At 39.0% G+C, this 18,329-nt stretch overlaps 1 pseudogene; it reads right to left on the bottom strand.

Moving 5' to 3' along the window:
• Window positions 1–1,502: 1,502 nt before the first annotated feature.
• On the bottom strand, window positions 1,503–18,107 carry LOC140870741 (uncharacterized; annotated as a pseudogene).
• Between the last annotated feature and the right edge of the window lie 222 nt (window positions 18,108–18,329).

Here is an 18,329-nt window from a genome sequence, read left to right as displayed (position 1 = left end):
GCCAAGTTTCACCGATCGAGCGAGACCCTATTTTAAAAAAAAAAAAAAAATTAGCTCTTGTTTCTTTAATTCTTTTAAGTACTTGTTTAATTGTTAATTACAATAAATTGCCCTAAGAAAAGATTAGCAACCCGGGTCCCCACATTAACCCCATGTAATCCGCATACTTAGCCACAAACAAGATGAATAGGATTTCAAACATCTCGCTCACAACCCGGATGGAGTCAATTGCAGTTTTACAATCATAACATAATTTTTTTAAAAAAAAACCAAGAGTGTATATGCTATGTCGAAGAAATCATCAAGACTTAAGAACTATCATGTTCCACAAACAACTATTATCGTGTAATGTTCCAACAGACATCTACAATATCTAATACATCACTACACTTCACTGGTTAAACAAGCGTGCTTGAAAATATTCAACAAACAACCTACGGTTTCTCAAATCTGATAAAGAGCCAAAATATTTTCAAAAATTCATCATTTTTAACCATCTCATCATAGGCTAAAATCTCATCCCCAACTCATGCATTACAAGACACAAACAACACAAACAACAAAAACAAAATACGATGCAGTAACACGACACGAGAATGCAATACAAACAAACAAAACAATATGCATGCAATGCAAAACCCCCCCACACTTAAACTAAGCATTGTCCCCAATGCATCAAAACACAAGACACAAGCAAACAACTAAACACAATGCAATGCACAAATGTAAAACGAAACTCCCCTAGTTTAATGGCCAGCGGCGTCTTCCTTTTCAGCCTCCGGAGGAAGGAGAGGAGCGGCATACTGGAACGGGTAAGGTGGTGGATACGGCAAAGCAGCAGGAATGGCGGAGATATCGATACCCAAGTGCAAAGAGATACCCCGCATGAGAGAGTCAAGAGCTTGAGCGTTGTGAGCCGCCACCGTATTAACAGCATCCTGATGATGAGCAAAGGCGGTTAACTCTCGAATGGATTCTGCTTGGGAGCAACGATGAGGTGGAGGCGATCGTGGTGGTGCTGGGGGTTGTTGAAAATGACCGTCCCGTATGAATTGCTTCACGCGATATGCCCCCTTGGCACGAATGCTGGCCACATCGAGGGCTCTCATCGGTGGCAACCACTCTTCATCGGGGCGAGTTTCAACCCCGGCTCGGGTACACAAGGCAGTGATAATCATTGGAAAATAAAGACCCACGGTAACATTAGTGATCAACCACCGAATCTCGCTATGAATCACATGTCCCACATTTATCGGCCACTCTATATCAATTGCTTTACTATCCGTCCTCTCCGCTGCGTTGGCATAAAATTCACGAACAATAGGGACGACAGCGGGGGGCGGTTTCTTACAAAACAGAACCCAACCTCGTTCATAAATGTAATGGAAGACTTTACTATCACGGAATGCTATCTCATAACCGCGTTCGGGAATGGGAGAACGATTTACCTTGGCATGATCGTAGCGATCACGCGCCGCTTGATTCATGAAGTGCCCGACAAGCTAAGATGAAGAATGAGCCGCACCTATAGAAGATAATTCTCCTGTAACTCGAATGCGTTTAGGCCCCATGTAGAAGTAAAAAGATGACACAACAGCAATAGAGGCAATATGTCGAGCACGTGGCATGCAACAAACTCCCAGTAGATTCTTGAAAATATGGGAAATAAAAAAAAACGAAGACGAAGTCTGGTGGATGGGACTGAGAGTATGGATGACCCGAGGAAGATGCTTGGAGATGAGGAGAAATTCCGGGAGAGGCAAAACTGGCGGCGTGAGTAAACTCCCGAAGATACAGAAGACCGGCAAAATTGATCGGAGAAGATGGTGCCCGGAGAATCGTAGTGTTGCCCCGATGAATTCTCTGCGGATTAAGGGGAAGAAAAATTAATTAAACGAGAGAAAAAAATAGTGAAATGGTTCGGGGATTTAGGGATTTAGAAAATAAGAGAGAAAGAGAGATAGGAAAAAAAACAAAAAAGTCGTGTTTTTATTCGCGTAAAGAGCCCCTCGCTCGATCGGTAAGAAGTTACCGATCGAGCGAGCCAAAAAAACCAAACTTTTTGCCTGCACCAAAAACAGCACTCGCTCGATCGGTAAGATCTTGCCGATCGAGCGAGCATAAGAAAAATTTCTAATCTTTTTTTGGTTTTTTTCAAATTCTAAAAACAACAAAAATCAAAAGCAAGAAAAGCACATATACTGGGGAATAGAATTAAAGACTAGGGAGAAGAAATGAAAAATCACTGGGTTGCCTCCCAGTCAGTGCTAAATTTATAGTCAGTCTATAGCTCGACTGCATGCCATGATTCACTCGACAATTGGCGGAGCATCAAGAGTGATATCATGCTCGCTCCCTCCGACATGTTCTTGGACTCCTTCATAATAGTGTTTAAGCCGGTGGCCATTCACCTTGAATATTTTGGATGTATCCAAGCTTTGAATTTCAACTACGCCATGGGAAAAGACATTAGTTACAACAAACGGTCCATTCCAACGTGAACGTAACTTACCTGGAAACAACCGAAGTCTTGAATGATAGAGCAAAACTTTCTGACCGACTTCGAATTCCCATCTAAAGATCATCTTGTCGTGGAAGGCCTTTGTTTTGTCCTTGTAAATCTTGGAGCTGGCATAAGCATCATTTCGGATCTCTTCTAATTCTTGCAACTGCAACTTTCGGTGCTCGCCACTCTCATCCATCTGCATGTTAAAGTTTTTTATAGCCCAATAGGCTCTATGTTTCAAATCCACTGGCAGATGGCATGGTTTTCCGAAAATCAGCCTATATGGAGACATTCCAATCTGCGTCTTGAATGTGGTTCTATACGCCCACAAAGCATCATCCAAACGCAAGCTCCAATACTTTTTTGTAGGATTCACGGTCTTTTCTAGGATGGATTTGATTTCTCTATTCGAAACTTCAGCCTGACCATTGGATTGTGGGTGGTATGCGGTGGAGACCCTGTGCGTCACATGATACTTTTTAAGCAAACTAGCCACAGTTCGGTTGCAGAAATGCGTTCCTCTATCACTGATGATGGCTCTTGGGGTCCCAAACCTAGAAAAAATATTGTGTTTGACAAACTCTGCAACAACTTGAGAATCTTCAGTACGGGTGGCCTTTGCTTCCACCCATTTCGAGACATAATCCACAGCAAGTAATATATAGATAAATCCATATGAACTTGGAAAAGTTCCCATGAAGTCGATGCCCCAAACATCAAAGATTTCACAAACTAAAATAGGTTGCTGGGGCATCTCCTTACGTTGGGAGATATTACCCGTCTTTTGGCATTGAGCGCATGACTTACAGAAAATGTAAGCGTCTCGAAATAAAGACGGCCAAAAAATCCACAATCTAACACTTTTCTTGCTGTCCTTTTCGCTCCAAAATGGCCACCACATGCATATGAATGACAAAACGTGAGGATAGGGATTACCTCGCTCGCGGGTACACATCGACGTATAACTTGATTAGCGCAGTATTTCCACAAGTATGGATCATCCCATACGTAATACCTAGCATCGCTCCGCACTTTGTGAAAGAGTGGGTGCCCGGTTAGCCAACTTGTGGCTAAGGGCTTTTGTGACTCTATGTAAAACAATCTTTGTTTAATATAATTTACACTTTTATCATGGCATTGACTTTATTTTTCTTCATATTGTTATATTGTGATATACTATTGTTGTTTAAATGAAGATCTTGAATATACTAGAGTGCATGTAAGATGTGGTAGTACATTGGATGACTATCATGAAACACATCTTATAATCACTGTATATTCTAAACTGTTCCTAGTCAATTGAGCCATCCGCAAATAAGGATAAGGATCGCTCGATATTGATACTAGAATTTGCGATGCCGAGTACCACGTTTCATTGGTATGAAACATAGAGATGTTCAAAGCATGCAAATGGATATTCATATGATGAATGATCGAACTACCCTATTCGGACATTCCAAGTTGTTATCACTTATTGAGTGGATAAAGTCCGCGGTTTTGGTTGTACACCATTAGTCCTTATTACTTGAAACATCATTGAGACTCTATATGCTAGTACTGTACTTTGACTCATTTATCGACTCTCTTGGGGTCATCAGGTGTCGGGATTGGGTGCAGTTATGACACATATAGGAGTCGATGCATTGTTGTCAAGGATTCACCACATGCTTGCGAGCGTGGATATCCTATGAGATCTGAGGAGATATTAGTGTGACAAATCTCTGGCCAGAGTACATGATGTGCTATAAGAAATGGTTTCTTAGTAGCTCATGCGATGTCACTATTTGATCTTCAAGATGCTTTGCATAGTTATCGAATCTCAAACGACTCTCGATGTACCAATGGTTGTTGATTCGATCGGGATATATGGATGAATAGACCGTACTGTACGCTAACCAAAATATACTGGTTCTTGCAAGCACTATCAGTGATACCTAGGGAATCATGGGGCGATGTTGCTAGACGCTCTTACCATGATTCGATGGGTAAGTCGGAAATTGTTGTTCCGAGTCACAAGGAGTTGTGAGCCCACGGCTAGCTGTATCCCTGAACCATTGAGGGTCACACAAGTAATGGATTACTAAACCCCGTTGAGATAGTTAAATTTAAAGAGTTAAATTTAACGAAAGAGAAGTTGGACTTCTTAACAAAAGGGAGTGGAATTTCCTAAAATGACATAGGGATGGGCATTTTTGGAAATCACTGAATTCGGATTCAGAATAATTGTCTTGACTTTAAAAGATGCAGAAATGGTTTCTGTGCACATTGGTGAAATTGGTTTATCAATCGGAGTCATGATGAATTTTATATTAATTTCTATAGTAACAGGCTTGGCTTGTTGGGCTTAAGTTATAGATTATGAGCCCTAAGGAGTTAGAGTCCTAACATAATTATAACTTAACCTAGTTTAGAAATTATCTATAAATAAGCATGTTGGGTTCGAAAATCACAAGCTTTTCTTCCTCCAAATTTTCGAACACCACTCTATAATTGAAGAGGAATTTTCGAAAATCCTCTGTCCCTTTTGAGAAAATTCGGTCTGTGATTTTTCTTAAAAATTACATTTCGAATTAACAGATCAAATATGTTTATTCTCTTCGATAAAAATCTGATTGATTTCTAGTGCAATCAATCAGAGGTTTTAGTTTTCTGTTCGTGGACCTGATTGAAGAATCGTTCGTTCATCAGTTCCTGGGATATACAATAAGAGCAGTTTAATCTGTTGGTGTCCATAATTTCATTTCAAGATTTTAAGGTAAAATTTACATTGTTTAAATTTATTTTATCAATTTTAATCGTAGGAATTTGATACCCATATGGAATCGTTCCATATAAAATTTTAAAACTTTCGCTGCAACGGGTATCACTTTCTTTTTCGATTCGGAGAACGACCGTGTTCCAACAGTGGTATCAGAGCCAGGTTGTTCTCGGATTTTACGATTAAAATTTATTCGATTGTACCGGCCTCGATTTTTCAGAAAAATAAAACGAAAATTTTAAATTAAATTCCAGGGCAATCGGGCAGCGATTGGCTGCCCACCTCCACGTGGGAAGCCCTGTCCCACATGGAGGCCGGGCTGCCCGGGATTGTCCCGGGCAGTCCGGAAATTTTAAAATATAATTTTTGATTTTTTGAAATTTTTGAAATTTCAGTTTTTGGTCCGATTGAAAATTGTTTTTGATTGGTCCACGAGGCATCGGATCAAATTGTTTGAGTCCGAAATTTTAAAAATTGATTTTTGGATAAATTTGAATTTTTGGAAAATTTATAAATTTTATCCATTAAATTAGATTTTATAAAATTAATAATTATGGTACAATTGATAATAAAATATGATTTTATGTATAAATAGGATTTTATATGTAAAATATGATTTTATGGATAAACTAGATAAAATGTGATTTTATATATAAAATAAGATTTTATGTATGAAATATGATTTTATCTATTTATATTTATTGTCATTGCATGATATCCAATAAATTAATTTTTAAATTAAATATTATTGGATAAGGATGATCGATTGCCATGACCAATGTTATAGGTGTATGTTAGGTTGTTTACATTTGGTTTTAATTATTGTTGTTAGATTTATTAATGGGCCTGGTTTATGGTCCAATATGAATTGTCATATGTAATAAAAGTGGGCCTGGTTTATGGCCCGTTCCCACCCCTTAAATATGTATCCCCTGCTTGTCATCGAAATTTATTGTAAATTTTAGACTTAGTGGAAGATGAAGATTTGAAGACAAAGGTAGGCCCAACAGACAATAAAGACCGAATAAATGTAAATTGGAAGCTCAATGTAATAGGATTGCATTGCATACTTGCATATTACCTAGGATTGGACTTAGACTCGTGATTGGCAACCACGGGTCGATTAGTAATGGAATCGATCATCCTAAAATAATATATGATATTATTGTTGTATACATGTTTAGACTAAATTGTATGAATCCCGCAAGCATACAAAATTTGCATGATGAGACAAAAATTTTCAAAATTAAAAATCCCTCATTTTAAATATGATTTAAAATTGATATCAAGATTAAAAGGGAATTTAAATATTGTTTAAATATTCCTACCTTCCATCAACGATCAATGTATGAGATGCTACCCGCGGATACGGTCCGGCTCATATTATTGGGGGGGCCCATCCGTTGAAAAGTTGTACATTGGATCGACACATGTTGTAAGTTGGGTGGAACTCCCATGGGATTGGCTCATATTATTGGGGATCCACATGGCGATCGTCCATCACAACTTAATATTGATGGGTCATCTTGACATATCACAATAAACGACGTCATATTATTGGGCCCTTATTGGACATGAGGTAAAAACATGGGGGTTGCTTTGGAAGCAATTGGGCTCTACCTTTTGAAAATAATGGTTGGCTGATATTATTCGGGACTATAGTTTGTTAATTGGACTCCATGTTCCCACTAAGAAAAACAGTTTCCCGTTTTCACTAGAGGGTAGTGAAATCGTTAAAATAGTGGGAGTGAGATTCATAAAATAAAATTTCGCCATATTTTATGTCTTAGTAAATTAATTAAATAATCATCGATTATTGTCTGTTTCCTTTCAGTATTTCATTATAATGAATTCGTGTAATCCACTATTCTCGATTCTCGAACTAAACAAGTTGACTGGCGCAAACTATACGGAAAGGTTCCATGAGTTAAGATTGTCCTGAATTCGGAAAAGATTTTCTAAGTGTTAGAAAAGGCTCCTCCGGAAAACATCCTCGGCTGATATAACTTCGGAAAGGTTGGCCGAACTAGAGAAATGGTAGGACCATGATCTCAAGGCCAAATGTTACATGCAAAGATGGACAAGTCTAAATAAGTTTGCCATCACTGCAAGAAACCCGGTTACTGGAAGCGCAACTGCAAAGAATGTATATCGAGTAGTTATGAACTACAAAGGATATATTTTATAAATTTTTCACTTAATACTATTTTTGGGTATTGGATACCAGATATATATCTCACATTTGCAATGAGTTGCAGATGATGACAAGAAGTCGTAAGCTTAGGATGGATGAGACCCAGTTAAGGCTCGGGAATGGTTCCAGAGTTGAATCCAAAAGCTATGGAAAACATTTGTTTAATTTTGCAAAACAATTTTAAGCTATATTTTGAGAGAGATGTTTTATTTGTACCAAGATTTCATTAAAACATTATTTCTTTTTCTATTCTTGATAGAGAAGATCTTTCTTGAAATTTTGCGAATGGAATTTGCAATATTTACAAGAATGAATGTTTGATTTGAAATGGACAATTGAAAATGATCTATATAACTTAAAATTAAAAGACATTCCAATGAATTAAGTTGATAAACCGGTAACAACAAATAAAAGGAAAAGCGATAGTCAAAACCCGGCAAACCTTTGGCATGCTAGGCTAGGTCATATTTTCTCAAGGAGGATGAACAAGCTAGTGGGAGAGGGCATGTTTGATATGTCTGATATTAAGTCTCTACCTACTTGTGAGTCCTGCCTAAAAAGAAAAATGACTAAATCTCCTTTCAAGGGGAAGCCTGAGCGTAGTTAAAATCTATTGGATTTGATCCATACGGATGTTTGCGGCCCATTTAGTGTTGGTACTAAATTTGGTCACACCTACTTCATTACCTTTACTGATGATTATTCGAGGTATGGGTATTTATATTTAATGAAATATAAGTCTGAATCATTTGAAAAGTTCAAAGAATTCAAGGCTGAAGTAGAAAACAAACAAGGTAGACGTATTAAAGCACTTCGATCGGATCGAGGTGGAGAATACTTAAGTACCGAGTTTTTGAGCTATCTAAAAGAGAATGGGATTCTCTCTCAGTGGACTCCTCCTATGACACCTCAGCTGAATGGTGTATCGGAGCGTCGCAATCGAACTTTGTTGGACATTGTTCGATCTATGATGAGCTTCACTGAGCTCCCACCTTCGTTTTGGGGCTATGCGCTTGAAACGACGGTATTGTTGTTGAACAATGTTCACACCAAAGCAGTGGATAAAACTCCATACGAGTTATGAAATGGCAAAGCTCCTAATTATTCGTACTTGAGGATTTGGAGATGTCCTGCTTATGTGAAGCAGATAGTGGGAGATAAGTTGGATAGTCGATCCACTTTATGTTATTTTGTTTGATATCCGAAGAATTCAATCGGATATTATTTCTATCATCCTACTGAAACAAAAGTGTTTGTTTCGAGGAATGCTACCTTCATGGAGAAGGAGTTCTTAATAGATAAGAAAGGCAAGATGATGGAACTCGAAGAAATTCGAGAAGAACCCGAGATACAAAATAACGATCCTGCACCTCAAGAATCTTTTGAGGACACGCCTATACCTAGGAGATCCGAGAGGACTCCTAGACCTCCTATTCGATATGGTCTTCTTCTTGAAGGGGATCAAGGTGATCCCGACATTGGATGTGATCCAAGAAGCTTCAAGGAAGCAATTTCTGATGTGGATTCAAATTTATGGCTTGAAGCTATGCAGTCGGAAATAGATTCGATGCATACAAACCAAGTTTGGTCCTTAGTAGATCCTTCCGATGGAATTGTTCCAATAGGGTGTAAATGGATCTACAAGAAAAAGCTTGGGCCTGATGGTAAGGTACTGACCTAAAAGGCACGATTGGTGGCAAAAGGTTATACTCAAAGACAAAGAGTCGACTATGATGAAACCTTTTCACCAGTCGCAATGTTCAAGTCCATAAGAATCCTTATTGCCATAGCAGCTTGGTATGACTATGAGATATGGCAAATGGATGTGAAGACTGTATTTCTTAATGGAAACATTAAGGAAGAAATCTATATGATGCAGCCTGAGGGATTCACATCTATGGGAAGCGAGCATAAGGTATGCAAGCTTCAGAGATCAATTTATGGTCTCAAACAAGCATCAAGAAGTTGGAACCAGAAATTTGATGAAACAATAAAGGACTTTGGTTTCAACAAGAACCCGGAGGAACCATGTGTGTACAAGAAAGTAGTTAAGGATGTTGTGACGTTCTTAGTACTTTATGTTGATGACATCCTACTCATTGGGAATGATGTAGGGATGTTGCAGTCAACAAAGATATGGTTATCAGGTAGATTCTCGATGAAGGACTTGGGTGAGGCATCCTATATTCTTGGGATACAGATCTATAGAGATAGATCTAAGAGAATGATAGGACTCACTCAAGCGAACTACATCGACACCATATTAAAGAGGTTTTCTATGGATCAATCCAAGAGAGGACATCTACCTATATGTCATGGAGTTTCTCTATCCAAGTCTATGTGTCCCAAGACTGATGAAGAGATAGAGAAAATGACACACGTACCATATGCGTCAGCCATATGTAGTATCATGTATGGGATGATATCTACCAGACCAGATGTGGCATTTTCTCTGAGTGTCACGAGCAGATATCAAGCCAATCCCGGTCAAATGCATTGGAAAGCCATGAAGGACATTCTTAAGTACTTGCGAAGGACTAAGAATATGTTCATGGTATATGGAGGAAGAGAATTGAGATTGGAAGGCTATACCGACTCTAGCTTCCAAAGTGATGTGGATGACTCAAAGTCAACCTATGGATTTGTATTTATGCTCAATGGTGGTGCTGTCTTTTGGAAGATTTCCAAGCAGGACACCACAGCGGATTCCACCACTGAGGTAGAATACATTGCAGCATCAGCTGCTGCTAAAGAGGCTGTTTGGATGAGGAATTTTGTACAAGAGTTGGGTGTAATTCCTGAAGCTGTTGGTCCAGTCCCGGTGTACTGCGACAACATTGGTGCCGTTGCTCAGACAAAGGAACCAAGGTCTCATCAAAGATCCAAACACATACTGAGGAAATACCACATCATCCGGGAGATCGTGGAAAGAGGAGACATCACTGTCGAGAGAGTGGCCTCTGCAGACAATATCGTTGATCCACTTACTAAGCCCTTGCCAGGACCATTGTTTGACAAACATCGCGAAGCAATGGGATTACGTAGTATGACTAGTTGGCTTTAGGGAAAGTGGGAGATTGAAACAGTGGGTGCCCGGTTAGCCAACTTGTGGCTAAGGGCTTTTGTGACTCTATGTAAAACAATCTTTGTTTAATATAATTTACACTTTTATCATGGCATTGACTTTATCTTTCTTCATATTGTTATATTGTGATATACTATTGTTGTTTAGATGAAGACCTTGAATATACTAGAGTGCATTTAAGATGTGGTAGTACATTGGTTGACTATCATGAAACACATCTTATAATCACTGTATATTCTAAAATGTTCCTAGTCAATTAAGCCGTCCGAAAATAAGGATAAGGATCGCTCAAGATTGAGACTAGCATTTGCGATGCCGAGTACTACGTTTCATTGGTATGGAACATAGAGATGTTCAAAGCATGCAAATGGATATTCATATGATGAATGATCGAACTACCCTATTCGGACTTTCCAAGTTGTTATCACTTATCGAGTGGATAAAGTCCGCGGTTTTGGTTGTACACCATTAGTCCTTATTACTTGAAACATCATTGAGACTCTATATGCTAGTACTGTACTTTGACTCGTTTACCGATTCTCTTGTGGTCATCAGGTGTCGGGATTGGGTGCAGTTATGACACATATAGGAGTCGATGCATTGTTGTCAAGGATTCACCACATGCTTGCGAGCGTGGATATCCTATGCGATCTGAGGAGATATTAGTGTGACAAATCTCTGGCCAGAGTACATGATGTGCTATAAGAAATGGTTTCTTAGTAGCTCATGCGATGTCACTATTTGATCTTCAAGATGATTTGCATAGTTATCGAATCTCAAACGACTCTCGATGTACCAATGGTTGTTGATTCGATCGGGATATATGGATGAAGGGACCGTACTGTACGCTAACCAAAATCTACTGGTTCTTGCAGGCACTATCAGTGATACCTAGGGAATCATGGGGCGATGTTGCTAAACGCTCTTACCATGATTCGATGGGTAAGTCGGAAATTGTTGTTTCGAGTCACAAGGAGTTGTGAGCCCACGGCTAGCTGTATCCCTGAACCATTGAGGGTCACACAAGTAATGGATTACTAAACCCCATTGAGATAGTTAAATTTAAAGATTTAAATTTAACGAAAGAGAAGTTGGACTTCTTAACAAAAGGGAGTGGAATTTCCTAAAATGACATAGGGATGGGCATTTTTGGAAATCACTGAATTCGGATTCAGAATAATTATCTTGACTTTAAAAGGTGCAGAAATGGTTTCTGTGCACATTGGTGAAATTGGTTTATCAATCGGAGTCATGATGAATTTTATATTAATTTCTATAGTAACAGGCTTGGCTTGTTGGGCTTAAGTTATGGATTATAAGCCCTAAGGAGTTAGAGTCCTAACATAATTATAACTTAACCTAGTCTAGAAATTATCTATAAATAAGCAAGTTGGGTTCGAAAATCACAAGCTTTTCTTCCTCCAAATTTTCGAACACCACTCTATAATTGAAGAGGAATTTTCGAAAATCCTCTGTCCCTTTTGAGAAAATTCGGTCTGTGATTTTTCTTAAAAATTACATTCCGAATTAACAGATCAAATTTGTTTATTCTCTTCGATAAACATCTGATTGATTTCTAGTGCAATCAATCAGAGGTTTTAGTTTTCTGTTCGTGGACCTGATTGAAGAATCGTTCGTTCATCAGTTCCTGGGATATACAACAAGAGCAGTTTAATCTGTTGGTGTCCATAATCTCGTTTCGAGATTTTAAGGTAAAATTTACATTGTTTAAATTTTATGTTATCAATTTTAATCGTAGGAATTTGATACCCATATGGAATCGTTCCATATAAAATTTTAAAACTTCCGCTGCAACGGGTATCACTTTCTTTTTCGATCCGGAGAACGATCGTGTTCCAACACTTTGTCCCTTTGCGCCTTAGAAAATTCAGAAGGAAACCCTTTAGTCACTAAATAATTAACGATATTTGCGTACCAGGGTAATTCGGCGCTTGCTGAAAAAAATTGCTCATCAGGAAATTCTTCTCGCAAATTCAGCTCCTCATCGACATGAACTAGGCAACTCAAGTGGTCAGCAACTCGATTCTTGATCCCTCTTTTGTCCTTGATTTCTACATCAAATTCGCTCAATAGTAGTATCCATCTTATCAGTCTTGGTTTTGCCTCCTTCTTCGCATCAAAAAGCGAAGAGCTGCATGATCAGAATAGACAATAACTTTAGCACCAAGTAAATAAGAGTAAAACTTTTCTAATGCAAAAACAACAGCTAAAAGCTCTTTTTTAGTGGTGAATTAGTTCCGTTGGGCATCGTTCAGGACACGCGAAGCGTAATAAATAGCATTCAATGCTTTCCCAACTTTTTGGCCTAACACTGCGCCAACTGCATAGTCACTGGCATCACACATAATCTCGAATGGCTTGCTCCAATCCGGTGGCTGGATTATTGATGCAGATTTCAATGAGTCTTTGAGTTTATCGAAAGATGTTTTTCATGGTTCATCAAACTCAAATGGGACATATTTTTGCAACAATTTGCACATGGGGGGATGCGATCTTGGCGAAGTCCTGAATGTATCTCATGTAGAAACCTGCATGGCCAAGAAAAGAACGCACTTCCCGCACACATGTGGGGTAAGGGAGAGATTGAATAATATCAATTTTAGCTTTGTCTACCTCTATGCCCTTAGATGAAACGACATGCCCCAATACAACACCTTTCCCAACCATAAAGTGACATTTTTCAGAATTTAAGACCAAATTGGTTTCGACACACCTCTTAAGGACAAGCGCAAGGTTAGACAGACAGTTCTCGAATGAATCACCATAGACAGTGAAATCATCCATAAAAACTTCTAATATATGCTCAATAAAATCTGAAAAAATACTAACCATACACCGTTGGAAAGTGGCCGGTGCATTGCAAAGTCCAAAAGGCATTCGTCGATATGCAAAGGTACCAAACGTGCAAGTGAATGTCGTCTTTTCCTGATCCTCCGGTGCAATTGCAATCTGAAAATAGCCAGAGTATCTATCAAGAAAACAATAGTAAGGATGACACGCTAACCTTTCAATCATTTGATCAATAAAGGGTAAAGAAAAGTGGTCCTTTTGGGTTCCGGAATTCAGCTTCCTATATTCAATACAAACCCTCCACCCATTTTAAATACGGGTGGGAATCATCTCATCATCCTTATTCTTCACCATAGTAATTCCGGTTTTCTTGGGTACCACCTGGACTGGACTGACCCACTGAATATCAGAGATTGGGTAGATGACCCCAACTTCAAGTAATTTCAGAATTTCAGCTTTAACCACCTCCATCATGGGTGGATTCAACTTCCTTTGTGGTTGACGCGAGCGGTTCGCTCCTTCCTCCATTAAAATTCGGTGCATGCATGTAGAAGGGCTGATTCCCTTGATGTCTGCTATGGTCCATCCAATATCAGTCTTGTTCTCTTGCAATACTTTGACCAACTGTTCCTCTTGATCGGCTTCCAAACTATTGGAGATGATGACTGGTAATGTTTCTCCTTCTCTAAGGAAAAAATACTTAAGATGGTTGGGAAGCGTCTTTAGTTCGACCACTGGTGCCTGCAAAACAGATGGAAGGCGCCTAGTATTAGGGATTGGTAAAGATATGTAAGAGACATTACCTGACTGAGGTAGCTCAGGAGCACTGTTCAGAATTCCATCCATCTCTACCACTTCTTTGCTGAATCCAATTCCATTATCCTGCTGAATGGGTGCAACAATAGCCACCTCTAGATCATTTTTTCCTGCATGCTCACAAAAATCTTGTGCCAAGTAATCTACAATATCAACAGAAAATACCCAATCATCACTATCAGGAAATTTCATGGCATCATAGATATTGAATTTCACAACTTCTCCATCAAATTCCATCGTGAGTGTGCCACTGTGAACATCAATTTTAGTCATGGAAGTTTTCTAGAATGGTCTGCCTAACAGAATATGACTATTATGATCACCTTTTTCCATGTATAGCACATAAAAATCTGCAGGAAATACCAAGTCATTCACTTGCACTAATACATCTTCTACTACTCCCCTAGGGTATGCATTAGACATATCCGCTAACTGAATAAAAATTCCAGTTTTATTCAATGGACCAAGTTTCAAGGATGCATAGATAGAATATGACATAACATTAATTGATGCTCCTAGATCTAACATGGCCTTCTCAAGTCTAACATTCCCTATAGTGCATGGGATTGAAAACATACCTGGATCCTTGAATTTTGTGGGTAATTTTCGTTGGATCACAATAGATACGTTCTCACCAAGTTCCACTTTTTGACAACCCTTCAGTGTCTGCTTCCTCTTTGCTGTGCACAATTCCTTCAAGAACTTCGCGTATCGAGGTATCTGCTTAATAGCATCTAGCAACGGAATATTCACCTCACATCTACGAAAAGTCTCATAAAGATCCTTTATCCCTTCATCTTTTCTAGATTCCTTAAGTGCTAAGGGAAAAGGGGCAACAGGTTTATATTCAGAAAGTGGAGGAAACTTACCTCTTGGCGCTTCTTCTTTGTATGCTTCTCCATCAGTCGCATTTGGTTCTTCTTGTGGCTTCTCCTTGGGTGAAGCCTCCAATTCTTTCTCCTTGATCTTCAACTCCTTTCCATTCCTTAGAGTAATAGCACTTGCGTTCTATCTTGGGTTGGGAATGGTTTGGGATGGTAAAGCAGTAGAATGTTGTGCTTCTAACTTATTGATGGCGGTGGCGAGCTGTCCCATCTGGGTGCTCAAGTTTTAGATACTTGCTCTTGTTTTCTGTTGAAAAGCTACAGTATTAGTTGCAAGATCCTTAACGATATTTTCAAGAAACTCACCTGGTGTTGGTATTTGAGGTCGCTGCTGTTGTTGAGGGTACGGTGGCCTATAAAATTGATTGTGCGGTGGTGTTTGAGGCCCGATTGATTTGCTTGAGGATTCTCATATCTCAGATTGGGATGATCCTTCCAACCATGATTGTATGTGTTGGAATAGGGATCATATTTCCGCTGTGGTGGTCCAGGAAATCCTCCAGTAGCATTGACCTGTTCTACTGACTCTTCTTGAAGTGTGGGACACGTATCAGTAGCATGTCCCACTGCAGCACAAATTCCACATGCCTTTGCAGTTTGTCCATTCCCTACAGCCATCTGACGCACAAGAGACGTCAATTCAATTAATTGTTGTTCAAGGGAAGAAACATTTACCTCGTTGTTCTTCCTTGGTACATGCTCATTCCTGATGGTGCCAAATTGTTGAGAATTGGCATCCATACTCTCTATCAAATTCCTCGCTTGTACCAGAATTTTGTCCACAAAACTCCTCCACTGGCTGCGTCTAGCATACTCCTGTCATGGGGCAACAAACCTTCATAGCAAAATTGTATTAATTGATTTTCACTTATCTGGTGCTGCGGACAGCTAGCACAAAGCTTCTTGAACCGCTCCCAGTACTCGTGCAGTGATTCTCCCGAGTATTGCTTGATTCCATAGATTTCCTTCCGGATGTTCGCAGCTCTAGAGGCTGGGAAGTATTTCTCCAGAAAGGTTCTTTTCATCTCTGTCCACGTTGTGATAAAACCAGAGGGCAAGTAGTATAGCCAATCCTTAGCAGCACTCTTCAAAGAGAAAGGAAAAGCTCTCAGCTGAATCTGCTCATCTGTCACTGCATGGGGCTTCATACTCGTGCAAACCACATGGAATTCCATCAAGTGCTTATTCGGGTCCTCACCTTCAAGACCATGAAAAGCAGGTAATAAGTGAATTAATCCAGACTTAAGCTCAAAAGTAGCATTATTTTCTAGTGTAGGAAAAGTAATGCATAAAGGTTGTTGATTGGGATCAGGAGTGCCCAATTGTCTAAGACTCAGGTTCGCATTAGCAGCCATCTCTTCTTCTTCTGGAAAGGCAGCTCGAGCAGCTGCCTCTTGTTGTTGTCTATGAAGTTCTCTCCTTCTCCTATGGAAAGTTCTTTCAATATCCGGGTCGTAAAGAAAGTCCTCTTCAGCAAATTCACCTGAAAGCATGAACAAAAGGGAACTAGAAACAAAGAAAAGAGAAGAGAGTGAGATAAAATAGAACAAAATAAAAAAAAATAGAACACAATAAATTAAACACCGTTCCCCGGCAACGACGCCAAAATTTGGTAGCGCTTAATCGTGTCACGCCCAAATTACCCACTCAATTAGATAATCACTAAAAATGTAGTAGTGTGAATAGGGATCGTTCCCACGAGGAAAGGTAAATTTAATTGTGTTCTTAAAATACTGGAAATAAATAAAAGGGGGTTTTTGAGATTTGGATTAACTACTGAAAATTTTAAGCAATTCAAATAAATAAGATCACTAGCATGCAAGATTGAAAATTAAACTAGAGAAATCAATAAGATATGAGACTTGGTATCGGTCGACTACACCCTTGATATTCATTATTCATTCATCGATTCCCTAAAAATAATTAATCCTATCAAATATTCATCATTGGAAACCAAATTCCTGTTTCACCTTAGGTTTAGCTAATTAGAAAACAACATTCTAGATTAACCCTTACCAATAAATTAACCCGGATTCCAGCGATCTAGATTTAAATTTACGATAGCATTCAAACTAGTAAAACTGACGAACCTAGACAACACAAACACCAGCGGTTGTATTTAGCCTAGTCAATACTTGACCCTACGATTCAATAAATTCAACAGCAGAAAATATCAAACGTAGTTGCTTCGCAAATTAATTAATTCAAACAATTACGGATTTGAACTCTAATTTAGCTATAGTTTGCAAAACAAAATCCTAAGATGGCCAATCCTAAAATCTCGCATACACGCATGAAATAAACCAGATCAAATATTGATACTTAACAATAATTAAACACTGCAAATCGAATCTCATGAATAAATTATATCAAGTTTTCGTCTCCCTCAGCCAAGTATAAAGGTTTAGCTACAACGATTCATCACCAAATCAATAAAAATTCAAAGAAGGGAAGAAAACTAGAGAGAAAATTGAAAGAATAAAACCTAGCCGCCTAGAGAGAGTCTCCAAGTCTGATAATTATTTCTCTAAAACGGAATTAAAAGTCTAATAAAGCATAGAGTCCAAAATAACAAAGTTTCCAAAAATATAAAATCCTTCCCGAACAGCTACGCTCGCTCGATCGGTAAGATGTTGCAGCTCGAGCGAGCGTAAATTCTTCACCTACTGATTTTCAAAATAAGAAGTTCGCTCGATCGGTAAGATTCTGCAGCTCGAGCGACAGAAAATTCTTCAGCCCACTATCTTCGCAATATATGCTTCGCTCGATCGGTAGAAAGTTGCAGCTCAAGCGACACAATTTTTCAGACAAATTCCAGCTTTTCCCATTGCTTCAAAGATTCCTTCCATGTATCCGCCAAAATGTACAACCTAACCACAAAATCGGGAAACCAATCATGCAAACACGGAATATGCAATACGAACAAAATACATAAATAAAACAGGTAAACAAATGCAAAACAACCACACAAAGACATTAACAAATGCAACAAAAACACAACTATCACGCTTTGTCTGAGCAATTTTCCTGGATAGATTTCCAGTACCCTTCATACTGCATACGCATGCATGATATATGTATATTCGTACTTCTGTACTGAGCGTTATGCTCATGTCCAAGTGTTTTGTGTTGGACACCCTATTCCATGGGGCAGGTCTGAGTTTGGGCGGATCCGAAGGTAATGGTCGTTGAGCTGCAGTGGTTGCATTGCGAGCCTTACTTTGTTCAGGTGCTTATGGATGACTTTTAAGTACTTTTTCGATAGGGTTGTATTA

This window comes from Henckelia pumila, unplaced genomic scaffold (assembly GCF_033568475.1).
Source record: "Henckelia pumila isolate YLH828 unplaced genomic scaffold, ASM3356847v2 CTG_19:::fragment_3, whole genome shotgun sequence".
NCBI lineage: Eukaryota > Viridiplantae > Streptophyta > Magnoliopsida > Lamiales > Gesneriaceae > Henckelia > Henckelia pumila.
This window is presented reverse-complemented; position numbering and strand designations above follow the sequence as displayed.